At 39.4% G+C, this 15,851-nt stretch overlaps 1 protein-coding gene across 1 annotated transcript in view; it reads right to left on the reverse strand.

The window, feature by feature from the left end:
• Positions 1–15,851, reverse strand: part of LOC145984199 (sodium- and chloride-dependent GABA transporter 1-like) — an 84,238-nt gene that overhangs the window by 27,234 nt on the left and 41,153 nt on the right. The window lies entirely within an intron of this gene.

Here is a 15,851-nt window from a genome sequence, read left to right on the forward strand (position 1 = left end):
TAATTAAATTGCAACATTAAAAACACAGTACAAGTTACAACGGGGAGATTTATGGAGGCAGGTGACATCAAAGAAACTTTCTTGATGGGAAAGGAATAGTAAAAACGAAGAAAATGGATGAGTGTTACCATGTTCATGTGTATACTTATCAATCTACTATCCGTGACAAAAAAATTGAGCCCTCGGTTTGTGTGCTTGTAAAATTGTACTCTGTGGGAGGAAAAATGTCAAATATACCTCATTGGAAAGCTACAAGTGTCTGCTTTTATACAAAAGCAAGACAAAGTGATTTTAGCTCTGCCTGTTTTATATTCACACAAAAATGTTCGTAAAAGTGTCGTTTTTAGTGCGATTTTTACATAAGTCGAATTCAATTGTGTGTAGCTTCGTGTAAAACAGTCGTAAAAATATGATTTTTTTGTGATTGAAGATTGTTTATGTGGAAATATCTCAGCCAAATATAATGATACTATTATATCATCTGTGAAACAGCCACAATTAATGATTAATTATGATGTTGCAATCTTGATAATGGTCAGTCCAATGGTCATGAAATGCATATCAAAATGATGACCATGGAATAAAAATCAAATTTCCATATCTCATTCTTGCACACTGTGCGAATTGGAAACAACAGAGAGAATTGTTTTTCTTGGCAACCGGTTCCCGCGCAATTCACATCGTTGCTAAGAACACACGTAGAACAAATTAGCTTTGTTGCCAAACGTTGCCGCGTGCCCTTTAAACTCCGCGTACAAGCAGCTTTGACACGGGAAATGAGCTGAAACAATGTGTTGCGTAGAGATGCAGAAATTTTCTTTTGTCACTTCTGTGTTTACATTTCTGCCATGAATTATTGCCTGAACTCCCACATAGCCATAATAATTGTTATCCAAGTAGTCGGTCTCTCACAAGTTCGCGTGTTTGTTCGTGCGCACAGTATTGAGTGATGGTGCTGTGAAGTGATTTTTTTGTTGCATGAAAATGGCAAGACGGTAATATCATTGTGGTAAAAAAACAAATGATAGTCAATTTCAAGAGATATTTCGACCAGGAGAAACGAATGGGCGCATCTCACGACATAAACCAAGCTGTCATGTGCACGACGGAGTGTTTGGGGGTTACGTCAGCACAGTGAATAAGGTATGTAAAGAAAAAGGGAACAACAAAAATTTGCATTGACCCAATATTTTATTGGGTAAGGTTTTGCAAGGTGTGGTGAGAAGAAAGATACACGACTTTTATTTTAATTATCCAGTTCAACAGAATCCATTATGAACAGCATTTTATACTTTTACCTTTCACTCATTATATTTAATGAAAATTTGTTAATGCTTTTAGTCCTTCTGTCTCTCTTAATGAACCCACAACGCCTTGCTTATTACAAGAGTTGCAGCTGTGAAAAAGATCAAATATAAAATCAATATTTCAGGTGGAATGTATAGTAACACGTAAAATGCTGAAACCAGCTACACTACTCGACACGTTGATTAAGTAAATTTTGCGAGATAAACACAATTTACATGCGTTTATGTTCGAAATATATTTTAAAATGTTAGTTTCCGTGAAGGCTTCAAATGCGCAATTGCTTAAATATATTTTTTTATGCGTAGCTATCGCTAGTACGCACCTCACTCTGTTTTCCTTTGAAATTGCTGCACACAGCAGGTGCGTTATTATTGTACAGTCACGGACACTGCCGGCTTGTATTGAATACATTGACTTTCAATGGAATCGTTACAAGCCGGCAGTGTCCGTCACTGTACCTTGGTATACAGAGAATACTGGATCTCTCATCGACTTCATTCAAATCGTCCTCATCGAACATCGTTGCACTCAATATATCTGCTTCAATGTGCAACATAAAATAATACTGTGAAAATTATGTTCATACAGCCGAGTTGAGTTGTTTTCTCTCTTCAAGCCCACTTGATGCACAGGTAGGCTAATCTGGACTGGACTTACAGTTTAAAGTGGGTTCCGAACCACTATGTACCTTCGCCGGGTATCGAAGGAGACGACGTTCATATGAAGATAAAAGCTAGAAGAAGAAAAAAAAACTGCAGTACAGCAGTACTTCATTTGCAATATGAGAAATATTTCATGAATTATTTTATGCTGCGCCAATCTTTGGATCGGCTCGACGGAACGCACTTCCGCGATTGTCGCAGCGAAGTGCAGTAAAGCGGCTATGCTGTGGAAGTCGCCTGCAGCCCGCGAAGTCTGAGATTGGCCACACCCCGTCATACGTCATGCACATAATAATTAATATCTGGAACCATATTTGAGGTACACACGCCAAACTTCTGGAATTTGATCAAATGCGTTATATTAACAGTTTTTTTCAAATTTCATTGAATATGTAATTATGCATTTCAAGTTTGCATGTTTCCCTAAAATGTCAATTTTTAAAGTATCTAGTAAAAATATGCATTTGATTTTTTCTACAGAGGTGCAAAGATAATCAAACTTCAAGTACACAAAATCTCAAGATTATATGTACAGTCGATTATGAACTGTATGGTGTTAAGTTCTCCGTTCGTGAAAATTGGAAGGAAAAACTACACTTTTCAGTGAATTTTTCATTATAGTAAGAAAACAAAGTTAAGATTAATTTTCAGAAAACGCTTATTAAAAAATAGATACTTGAAGCTTCCCAATGAGGTATATTTAACTTTTTTCCTCCCACGGAGTACAATTTTACAAGCGCGTAAACCGCTCAATATTATTGTCATGGATAAGTCCTTAATCGAGTCGAGTCATCATATCAACAACTACGTGAAATACAGCGCAAGAATAATTAGTAGGCGTCTCTGTAATAGTAATCTCATTCAAAGTGAGTCTTTTTGTTGCAAATTCGGGAAGTTAGAATAGTGTGGAAGAAAATGTCATTCAGAGTATAACTCGTGAACGGCTTTTGTAATAGTCGCTGCCTTGTTGTTTTGAAGTATGGCTACGTCGTCACCACAGTCTTGATGTGGATAATTGACGTAACAAAACGCCATAAGAAAACTCTGCGTTTATTTTTACTTCATACAATTGCTGGAACCAGCAACTTACCACCAATAAGTAATAAAATGATAATCTTCACAAAATTAAAATTATTAACAAGAGGAACACTTTGAGTGAGTTGGTGTTTTTAAACCACTTTATACACAGTAAGGCTAATCGGGACTGGACCTGCAGCTTAAAGTGGGACCCGAACCACTATGTGCCACCACCGGGAACCAAAACCGAGACCCCTTGATTACAACGCGACGACGCTACCATACCGCCATCGGAGAGGCCCAGGAACACTTTGAGCCGCTCTCAAATTGTATATATATAATTTGCTAAGAAACAAAATTATCATATTAGATTGTTTCGCCATCGTCATTGACATTCAAGTAACAAACAGTTTCCTCACGTTGTGTGCCATTAGTAAACCGTTCATAAGAACGTTGATTCATTTTATTACACCAAGTTGGATGGTAGTGATTGTAAGCAAAAGCTTACATTTGAAATAAGCGGACGGTCAAGCTAAACGTGAGTACGTTTATGTGAAAAAATAACTGAAAATAGCAATTCACCTGTTTAGATAATAGTAACCAGGCACAACTTAAGGCGAACATACGTACATATTTACTAATGATCAGTGGCGCTTGGCCACCCAACATCTTGCCATGGGTTCCATGTTCGGGTCCCGTCCTGTACACGAGTGTTCCTTTGTGTGTCTCCCTTCATCAATTTTGTCTACTCACTATTCATTCTCATTGTCCCCATTACTATAAAGAGTCAGAAAATCGACACAAAGTTAGAAAAAATCAAATATTAGTACTAACGACAGGTGTGTAAATTAAAATTTCTGTCCGGAGGTATGAAGGCATAAACAGGAAATACACACATTTGCAGAGAAATCTAGTCTCTTTTTGGGGTAGATAACGCACTGCCTTCACAATCATTCGTTAATGATGTTTGAATACACGAAACTATATTTGCTTCATGAACAGAACTATGAATAAAAAACAGAATGAAACTACGCATTTTTATTATAAATGGAACTAGGGAGGGGGATAAAATCACTTCATGGCACAGATACGATAGTGTGTGTGTATGTACAGCACGAGCACTCCCGAGTAGCAGAATGTTTAGAGCTCTCGTACGGCATGGGCGGTTCTAGGTCCGATTCTCGGTGGGAGCTGGTGTGGACCCAGTATCGTGAGGACAATTCTTGAAAAGAAGAAGTAGCGGGCTCCGGGTTCGAACCCGGCCTGGGCATGGATGTTTGTGAGTGTCCATTCATCAATTTCATCATATGGTCACTCATCCCCATCTTCGCAAATTGGCCAAAAGTGGTACAAGAAGCGAAGTAAAATAAAGAAAATCAATCAACCGATCTCGAAAGCCAGAAAGAAACTGCGATAGGACTCTATGCGCTGACCACGCGCCACCAAATGAGAAAGGTAGGCAGAACCTGGCTCTCAGAGGTCTGTTTCGCCTTGCAGTTTCATTTAGTTTACATATAGCACTACCTATATGGTAGTGTGGAAGAAATTCTCATTCAGGGTATAACTCACGTTTTGTATTTAAGTTGTTTTGGAGAAAATGTTGATATGTCAAAATTTGATTTATGTCTCACCTTAACTGATTACGCCCTTCTCGTCCCTTTGGAATTCTTCACCTCCAGCTACATTTTGAGTTACCAGACGTATTTTGTGTTCCTGTCCGTCTTGATTTCTCATACTTAAATGTTTTACCGTCCGTGCAATGCGTTCTGATCGCCGGCCCCTGTGGCGGAGTGGTTAGCACATCGCGCTACGAAGCCAGGGATTCCGGGTTCGAATCCTGGCCTGGGCATGGTTATTTATGAGTGTCCATTCATCAATTTCATCATATCATCACTCATCTACATCTTCGCAAATTAGCCAAAAGTGGCACAAAAAGCGAAGTAAAATAAAGCAAAATCAAGTCAAATCACAAATCTTAGTTCTGACCAGCTAAATAGTCAGTGCCTCTGTTTTAAAGCTTTTTCTCGTTGACGGATACAAAGACAGTGCCTGTTCGTCGTTGGTGATGGCCGTTAGAATAGTTTTAAGGAGGATAACCATCGTAAACGGCCGGCACGGCACGTTTATACCCTGTCCCAGCTAACTGTAGAGCAGGGCCGCGCATATCGGCAGAGGAGAAGGAGGAAAATCGAGTGGTGAAAGCGCAGCGTTGCCAACCGTACGGTCCTGACCGTACATGTACGGATGTACGGTTCAGACCTTAGTCCGTACGCTAAATGCATGACTTGTGAAAATTTGCTCTTGCAGTTTTATCCCTAATATTTCCCTAAGAAAATCTTAAACCAATCGTACGGACCTGGAGACAAGAATACGGTCCGTTTGCCATGTGCGTCTCGGTATTATCCTTTTCAAAAGTTTGCAACGCTGCATAGCGAAGGAGGAAATCGGGAAAACTCCCGTCGCTCATTACACAATCCCGTTTCTCTCACTGTTCATTGGTGGAGCCGTCTCGCGCCACTACTTGCGCAGAGACTTATTCTCGTTCGCTTGGTCTACAGTTAGCTGGTACGGATAATAGGCACAGCACAGACCGGCACTGGCAAGTTGATTTAAGGGAAATCAAGCGGAAAGTAACCCACGAGCGCTTTACTTCAGCTCGCACATGACCGGAACGATCTGAATACCTACCTGAACATTAAAACTGGATATTCGTGTTTGTCCCCAGCGACAAGCTATTTGCCTTAAACGGCCAGTAAATCGTAGAATTCGCTGCGCAACCACTACCAAAACCCCTCTTCAGATGAGGTCTTTCCATTGCAGCTAGACTGGTGGCATGTCGAAACGGCCCACCGTTCATAATGTATATATTTCTTGCCTAGTCTCCTCGCAGCTTGCAGTGTCTGCAGTACATGATTGATTGATTGAGTTGGTGTGTTTAGTCAACTTTATGCACAGTAAGGCTAATTGGGACTGGACCTACAGTTTAAAGTGGGATCCGAAGCACTATATGCCTCCTTGATTACAAGGCGACCACTGCGCCATCGGGGAGGCCGTCTGCAGTACAAAATTGATTGCTATTTTATAAGTTGTTTTTTTTCTCGCTTCCACATGGCCTGTTGCACGAATATTTACCAATCTGCAAAGTGCTTTTGATATTTTGTAGTATTGATTCAATAAAAATTTTCTAGTGCAAATTGCCCATCACTTTTCTTCTGCATCCTATTTTCTTTAAAGGAATGAAATTGTGCAGATGTTGTAGCAGAGGTTGTCTTCTGCGTATTGGCGCTTTTTTGTTTGAATGAATGAATGAGTGAACGAGCATAGTGAAGGACAACTTGACTACTATCATCTCAGCCGTGGGCTGAACTCCATCTGCGTTCTGCCAACTGTATATTTATGTTTGCATGGGTTCCGGGTCATGTTGACACTGATGGGAACGTACTTATTGACAAGGCCAGCAAAGTGCTCTGGGTGAGGCATCTCTACCGATTCCCCCGCCATTTCCGTTGTTTACTGCACTGATTTGAAAGTACACAAGAAACTATATTCGATAACCACCAAGAATTTACGGATGGAAATTTTCTTAGAGTTGTTGCTTGTGAGAAGGGGTTTTACATGTTTGCGTATCGGCCATATGCCTAGTTATTCAATAATGATTTCGTGAGTGGCATGAGTTTTCCTTTGTGCTCGCATCTGATGTCATTTCAAGTGCAGAATGTGGTGACTTGCTCATCTCAGACTTATGGTCACAACGACTTGGTGACGATTCGGAAGTTCGAGTTTCTACGTCCGACGGGTATTTGATCATTTAAATTTTTACCATAACTGTTTAAATGTGTTTTGTGTCGTACACATCCCTGTACATTTACATTTTGGGGAATATGCTGTTTTTGACATTATTTTGCTTGCGTTATTTCCAGAGAAAAACTATTTTCTTTGTTCCTTTCTAGAAATGTTTTCTTTCCTATGTTTGATACTTTACAATTAGGTCTAATACTAAAATAAACCATGAACGAAATGATGCTTAGGGCCGTTGACATAAATTCTCCTGCCGCATCGGTGATTTTTATCGGTTGTCTCACGATAACTCTACAGAAGGTTCCATATTTGAATCCCTGCCTGGACATATTGTTTCTTTGCGTTTCTCTCCCATCCCATCACTGTATTCTCATCGCCGCGATTAGGCCTCTCAGATGGCGCAGTGGTAGCGTTGTCGCCTTGTAATCAAGGGGTCCCGGGTTCGATACCCGGTGGAGGCACAAGTGGTTCGGATCCCACTTTAAACTGTAGGTCCAGTCCCGATTAGCCATACTGTGCATAAAATGGACTTAAAACACCAAATCAATCAATCAATCAATCATCGCCGCGATTAAGGCAAAGAGGCTGAAGCGACATAAAATAAGAAATTACAATAGAAATACATAAATACAATACGAAAAATCGTTGTGCCACAAATACTATAATATTTCATCTATGAATATTTTCATGGACATAACCGCATCGCCTATTTCGAGGAATAGTGTTTTTTTTTATGCAAGAGCATCATATTCCCTATTCTTTAGGAAGTCCATTTCTCTGACTTATTTTACCCACATTGGAAATATGTTCGAACCAAAGGATGAACGTGATTCGTAATACTTATTAAACAAAAGGAGATACAGTCTGCGTTCTCCAAACGCGATATCAAAAATCGAATTAATTTCCTTAAAAGGGGTTCGCTGTAGGATTTCTACATGAGCAACTCGCAGGGAACATGCGAAGAATGATCGATAGTCTCAGAACCATTTTACTGTTCACTGAATGATCTGCGTTTTGCATTAAAATCTCAGCCGAAGAGCTGTTGGTCTATCTACCCTGAGACTGCGCGAACGTCAAGGGAGCCGAAGCACCGAAAGAGCATGTACTTGCAATTGTTTCCGTGCATTCACAATTTATAGCATGCATGGTGCATATTGTTATCTCTCGACTTACAAAGAAAGAGCTGAATATGAATGGTAAAAATCATTATCGCAAATGGCTCACTCGCACAGTCCTTTCAAAGAACTAGTATTTGCACTAATATTGGATTTATTCAGAGAAATATGGTTGTAGATGGATATTTATGCTAATTTGAGGTTCAATATCTCATTAGTTTCGTTGATATAGTATATGTTACTATATATTATTATTTATTGACAAGCTGAGATTTTAGTGGAGTTTGAAATAATTTTATTATTAATTAATATCATATTTTTAATTGAATTTTACTAAGTATTTTACTATGTATATAATGAATATACGGAAATCTTGAATTAGAGTATAATGAGAATTCACCCTTTACATAGGAGTCCACTGCTCTAAGTATTTTTCTAACTTTATTGCCATTCTAAGATAACGCCTTTTGAGGTCGAACCTTTAATTGGGCATGGTCAATTCGTTTCCACTTGGAAATGTGGCGAGTGTATATAGCAATCTTGTTTGTACATAAATGACTATTGACACATTTGCTTTAAGTGTTATGTATATGTAGGGCATGTAGACATGCTCCACAATTTTAATTCATTTAGGCGTGTGTTCAGTATCCGAATGGATGTTACTCTTCACATCTTAGTTTGATTATGCTTAAGCTCTTTGGCATACAGTGTAACTTGAGAGAAATGATAGTATCTCAACGTCAGAGTGGATGATACATCTTGTTCTCCCAAACAGACGCTCTTTCATCGAATCGGAATTTTCGACAGCATGAAAGTCTGCTTTCTCTTCCAAACTGGTTCATATTTATCATTCAAATTTTTGATAATTGCCCTTTACTAGTGCTGGAACCTAAGTTTAATTCTATCAGTGTTATGAGGAATATACAAAAAACAAATTGAAGAAAGGTTCACGTTGGTTAATGAAGACTTGGACACCACTTTCAGATTTTAAGAAAGGAAAATAAATACGTTATGTTTGTATTTCTGACTGGTTCGGTGCGAATAATTGAAACATTGTTCACTGATTAGAGAGGCAAGAGTTCCGTAACAAAATTGAACAGTTTGTCCACCGTTCGGATAAGGATACGGTTAATTCAATACTCTAATAGATTACGATATCATTGGCTCATGAATTACTGTGGTAATGGAGTGTTAATCAAATCTATTTAATGCTTTTCCCACCTGGAACAGTGAAATTTCACAAGCGATTCTTACAACGAAGTGCTTTCGTTAATTTTTCTAGGAAGGGTTATTTTGATTTGATTTATTTTACTTCGCTTTTCTGCCACTTTTGGTTAATCACGAAGATGGGAAACGTCATTGCCTTGTAATCAAGGGGTCCCGGGTTCGATACCCGGTGGAGGCACAAGTGGTTCGGATCCCACTTTAAACTGTAGGTCCAGTCCCGATTAGCTTTACTGTGCATAAAGTGGACTTAAAACACCAAGTCAAACAAACGAAGATGGGAACAAACTACGCCGCCACGGAAGCCGGTGTTAAAGATCATCAATATGAACGCTTGATCAACAGACGCTCCTGATAGTACTGATGGATTGCATGCTACACTCTGGCTCGGTTATGTCTGAAGCAAGGCCGCGCATAGCGGCAGAGAAGAGGGGGAATCGAGTAGGCAGAGCGAAGCAGTACACGCTGCTGCAAAGGCTGGTAACTGCAGTCGCTTTCCCCCCTCCATGCAATCCCATTCCTTCTCACGTGTTCATTGGTGGAGCCGTCTCTCGTCACTACTTGTTTTCGTTCGATTGCTCCAGAGATAGCCTGGACAAAGTATAGATGAAGCCGAACGCGTAAACAATTGAACATATTAGCGTAACAAACCTAATGGGAACAGTAGAAACTACAGTATTCTGAAAAACTAAATATGCTGACCAAGGCAGTAATATATTTTATTAAAAACATAAACTAAAGCGTAACGTTTCGACCTTCTAGCAAGGTCAAGGGAAGGGACAAGGGAAAGCCACCTGCTAGAAAGTTTCCAGAACAACTTTCTAATACTCTGGAGGGAATAATGTTTGTGTATATATAATGCCCTGTTTTTGTATCTTGTTACATTTGTACTTGATACAGTGTCTGAAGAAGACCTTGCTAGAAGGTTGAAACGTTACGTTTTAGTTTATGTTTTTAATAAAATAAACTGCCTTGGTCAGCATATTTAGTTTTTCGTAATCATGGAAACAAGGCTTAATGGTGTTATACAGTATTCTGTGTGAACAAAACATTGTTCGAATTGTACAACACCGTATATCACATTTGTGCTAGGAAAATAGTAACAGTCACTCGAGTGTGGATGAAGATTGAACATGAATGGTTAACCGAACACAAATGCATATAATAATACATATAATGCTTTTAGAATATGATACAGTGTAACTGGACAAAAACAATACGGTAATTATAGTGCTGGAATTAAAGTAAGACACGCCGAACCAACGTTACGGAAGAAAATTACAATCACATGTGGATTATTCTGACCATTCTTGTCCGACAAGCAGCATTTCAGTTTTCTACAATCGCCACTCTCGCCACTTATAGCCGTGGCAGGATCTTGGTCATGACTCTGGCCTGCATATTGGAAACGCGGTAGTGTATTCCTAATCTGAGTACCCACAGTGACCTTGTGCACTAGGGGTCTTGGGTCGTATTCAGGATGGGTGCTCATGTTTCAGTGGTTCGGTAATCAGTTTATCTCTGTGCATTAACCCAAAACGTTGCATACTTTTCTCTTAGTTTCTTTAGTAATACTTGAACTAGATTTGCCTTTCTAGCTATTAGCGTAACGCGATAAAGTCAGTGGTCTTGGGTTCAAATCCCGGGAAAGAGGTGTGTGCAAATACGTATAAGTTCAGTTTTACTATTATTGTAAGTAACGTAGATATCTGGGAATGAGATATTAGATGATTAGTCTTACAAGAATCGCTTTTCTGCCACTTTTTGGTTAATCGCGACGATGAGGATAATTAGCTGAACTTGATAACAAATAACTTGAACAAATAACACCCATACCCAGAGACTCAAACCCAGGAACGTCGGTGGCCAGTGCACTTAAGCGCTCTGCCACAGAGCCGGCAAGAATCCTTTATATTTTACTGTGTGTATGTAACAATCAGCTCATACGTTAAACATTTGGTACCAAAGAAAAAATATATATCCCTAATTTCTCGATCATAAGGTATGGGTTAAAGGAGAAGTATATAATTTGTTCCCCAAAGATGATATGTGTAATAACAAGAACTATCTTTCTCATTACTTCAATGGAGGTTTGTCTTAGATTCCTTGAACAATCAGTTGGTGTTCTGCAACAACTTAACTTCCACCGCTGCCACCTCCCTGCCGCGCTCTTCGAAAGCATTAGCAATATGGGTTTGACCCTGAGACCCAGTTTTAGCAGCTGTGTGTTTACAAAGCCTCGCAGACGACGAACGCAATCCACGAACTACTAAGTCTTCTGGAGCCCAAAGGTTTGTATATGCATCCCGTCCAGTTGATTGCCGTCTAACTTCGGTAAACGTCTACCAACGCAAAAAGTATTTCATTGGAATGAATGACAACATAAAAGTGGTCTGGCACGTTTCTCTGTTTATTTATGTTATAAAGTTTAAATTCTGATCCTAGTATGTATAAACCGCAAGTGGAAGAGTTCAAAAGCAAATTCCCCACAGAAATTGAAGCGTCTCAGCATGGATTTGTCTCTGTCTTTGGAAAGTTACTTCTAAGGGTGAGCTACAACTGCTCGAAAAGTAACTCGGTTAAAGTTTCTCTTTTTTGAAACGTTAAGTTCGTTAGACTTACCGTTATTTTAAAAATGCAATTCACTTAATTTTAAAATTGCTTATTCTAGATAATATACAACTCGTAGATCGTGTTGCATGTATGAATTGGAAACAGGATGCTCTTTTAACTTGTGTGAGCAAAATAAATTAACATTAATTTTCATTAGATTGTATATAAATTATAAAAAAATCTCATATAAGGTTTACATATGAAAACATAGAGGCGAGAAAATCCAAAGCATACCTTATTCTTGAAAAAAATTATTATGCAATAAATTTCCTCGTAAGAGAAATATATATGTGGAGATTAAAATTTCTATTTTGTTTAACTGTTGAAACGCACAGAGAAGTAACTGTTAATTTCGCTACTTGTTTCCTGAAAAAGTTATCGAGTTACCGGTGCAGCTACTTATTTTAGAAAGTAAGTTATCGTTATTCGAAGCAATTACTTCCAACCACTGGTCTATATGGTAGAAGTCTTTAGTTTTGTACCCACATGGTGGGCTGGGAAGATTTGGCTCCATGCATTCTTGATCTTCCATCAGCTGTTGACGAAGTTAGTGTAATGCTCTCAGACCCAGAGGGTTCAAATTCCTGCCTGGGAATGGTTGTTCTATGTGAGTATATATTCACCGGTTTTATCCTCTTCGTCGCGATTAACCAAAAGTGGAAGAAAAGTGACGATACGTAACAAAAATAAAATTAAATCAAATCTTGGATACAGAGCTCCCGCTTAGCGGAATGGTAAGCGCCCTCTCTCGCTTTTGGTGCGCTCAGTCTTCCGGTGCGAGCTCCAAAATTTCGGAAATGAGCCAGCATCGGGAGCACAATTTGGGGTATAGCATAATAAATCATAAAACCTATAGCTCAGACCAAATGTTTATGTAGAAAGGTGCATAAAACGCATCAACTGATGCACTTTGGTGTTATATTTACGATAGAATATACAAAAATGCATCAAAATCTAAAGTTGATTCTTCACAGAGGCCATAAAACACACTTTAGTGCATCACTCGATGGGTTTCTGGTGTATCAATAGATTTGATGCATTTAGTTTTCTGGTGTACTTGAAAGCACTAGCAGTGGACTCCTGTTCATTGATTGTTGATTGACTTGCTTCATTTTACTTTGCTTTTCGTGCCACGTTTGGCTAATTTGCGAAGATGGGGATGAATGATGAAATTGATGAATGGACACTCACAAACATCCATGCCTAGGCCGGGATTCTAACCTGGGACCCCTGGCATCGTAGCGCGATGTGCTAACCACTCCGCCACGGGACTCCTGTTGAGTCTGGACGAGACTCGATATAATGACCACGTGCCACCGAACGAAAACAGTTTGGAAGTCCTTGGCCCTCAAAGGGCCGTTGTTCCAATGAATTTAGTGTAGTTTTGCACAGGGACTGCGAACCGAATTTTAACTCGAACTGAACCATGCTCCAGTTCGACTTATAGTTCGCACCCGAACCTGAACTAAAATGTTTCGCTACATTCCGGTGCACCATAACTCTCCGTTTACTTTCAGTTTCAGTTCAGTTCCGGAATGAAACCTCATTGTGAACACTTTTGGTTCGCACCCGAACTTGAACTGAAATGTTTCGCTACATTCTGGTGCACCATAACCCTCCGTGTACTTTCAGTTTCAGTTCAGTTCCGGAATGAAACCTCATTGTGAACACTTTTGGTTCGCACCCGAACTTGAACTGAAATGTTTCGCTACATTCTGGTGCACCATAACCCTCCGTGTACTTTCAGTTTCAGTTCAGTTCCGGAATGAAACCTCATTGTGAACACTTTTGGTTCGCACCTGAACCTGAACTGAAATGTTTCGCTACATTCTGGTGCACCATAACCCTCCGTGTACTTTCAGTTTCAGTTCAGTTCCGGAATGAAACCTCATTGTGAACACTTTTGGTTCGCACCCGAACCTGAACTGAAATGTTTCGCTACATTCTGGTGCACCATAACCCTCCGTGTACTATCAGTTTCAGTTCAGTTCCGGAATGAAACCTCATTGTGAACACTTTTGGTTCGCACTCGAACCTGAACTGAAATGTTTCGCTACATTCCGGTGCACCATAATCCTCTATGTAGTTTCAGTTTTAGTTCCGAAATGAATCCTCGTTGTGAACATTTCGGTTCGCACCTGAACTGAAATGTTTCGCTACATTCTCGTGCACCATTACAATCCCGTGTACTTTCAATTTAAGTTCTGTTTCGGAATAAAACTTCGTAGTAAACAATTTTGGTATTTTGGGGGGTGCCAGATCCGAAAATTTGGAAATAGATAAGATCCGAAATGCCATTAAGGCAGTGTTTCTCAAACTGTTTTGCCTGAGAGTCCCCCTTGACATAACTGAATATTTCTGTGTACCCGTTATTAGGGCCGTTATTTAAAGATTATATATAGATATATTGAAATAACTGTCATTTTGATACCTTATATGTATATACATACATACATATATATATATATATATATGTATGTATGTTTATATATAAATATACATAGTTGTATCATTCCATGTCAAATGATTTGACTCAAATCAACACAATTTCTCAAAAAGTGAAAATTTTAGAAGGTTGAAAAAAAAATCTCAAAATAAGTTTATACCATCATCAGCCAGAATCTTGTTTTGGAATCATGAGATATAAGAGGTATAATGTAATTAGATTGCTTTATTTATTATGATTGTATGATTCATTCCGGGCTGAACTGAAACTATAACCCCAGATAATTTCAATTACGGTTCGGATAGATATATTCCGGTTTCAATCCAGTTTCAGTTCGAGAACTGAAAGTGAACCGAAATGTTTCATTCCAGGCCGAACTGAAACCATAACCTCAGATCATTCCAGTTACGGTTCGGACATATATATTCCGGTTCCATTCCAGTTTCAGTTCGAGAACTGAATATGAACTGAAAGGTTTCATTGCGGGCCGAACTGGATGTAACACATCAGATCATTCCAGTTCTGGTTCGGACATATATACTCCGGTTTCAATCCAGTTTCAGTTTGAGAACTGAAAGTGAACCGCAATGTTTCATTCCGGCCCGAACTGAAACTGAAACTGAAAGTAGGTTTCAACTGCAGTCCCTGGTTTTGCATCTATTTTCTGCCATTTTTTACCTTTGCTCGGATAGGATAGCACTTTTTTAAGGTACAGTTGAGGTTGTTCACATCGAATTGAACCACGACTCCTGCTAAAGTTTCAGTGTGGATGTTTGTAATTAATATGTGAAATGTGATACGTACGTGTGTGTCATTGCATAATTACGAAACTCCACAATAATTTTAAGTAAAAAGGAAGCACTTTCCGCAGTTTAACATTTTAATCTTGTAAGTAATACAGGTTGGCAAATGTTCATAACTTTTTAATAATATGCTGCGTCATTCAAGCTAATTTGGGTTTCCAGTGCCCATAAACACTAGTACAAATATTTTGCTTAAATGGACACAGGGGTAGATGATGTACATACAAGGACATTTCTGGTTTGTAACAATTCCACTGAAAGTTAATGGGATTGTTACAACCCAGAAGTGTCCGTGTCTGGACAAGTTGGGCTGCTAGGTAGGTTTACATTTGGTGTCATATTAACCAGTAGGCTGATTAGACTGGGATCTATACTTTGTCCCAGGATTTTGAGGAGCAAGCGAACGCAAACAAATCAGGGTTCAAAAAACGAACGCGTGAGAAGGAGTGCATGGGGGGGGGGGGGACCCGACTGCCACTAGCAGCAGTTTGCAGCAGCGCTCACTGTTTGATCCCCCCAACTCACTTTCTCTCCTTCTCTGCAGCTATGCACGGCGTTGCTCCACAGACTCCTAGGGCACATAATTATACTGTTTGCTACAACATTAGTCAACGAACAAATGAATATGTAACGTGTTCCTTTAGCTCACAAGGTGTGGACTTTATAAGCAAATTTTACTGTCTTTGTTCGCACGTTTCTACCATTAGTTATACCATGACAGTGGTTCAATCCAATCCCGATTAACCAATCTGAGCATAAAGTGTACCTATACCCTGTCCCAGGTAACTGTGGAACAAGGCCGCGCATAGCGTCAGAGAAGCGAGGGAAATCTATTGGCCAGAGCGAAGCAGTAGACGCTGAGGGA

The sequence above is a fragment of the Lepisma saccharinum genome, chromosome 2, assembly GCF_977018435.1.
Source record: "Lepisma saccharinum chromosome 2, izLepSacc3.1, whole genome shotgun sequence".
Taxonomy (NCBI): Eukaryota; Metazoa; Arthropoda; class Insecta; order Zygentoma; family Lepismatidae; genus Lepisma; species Lepisma saccharinum.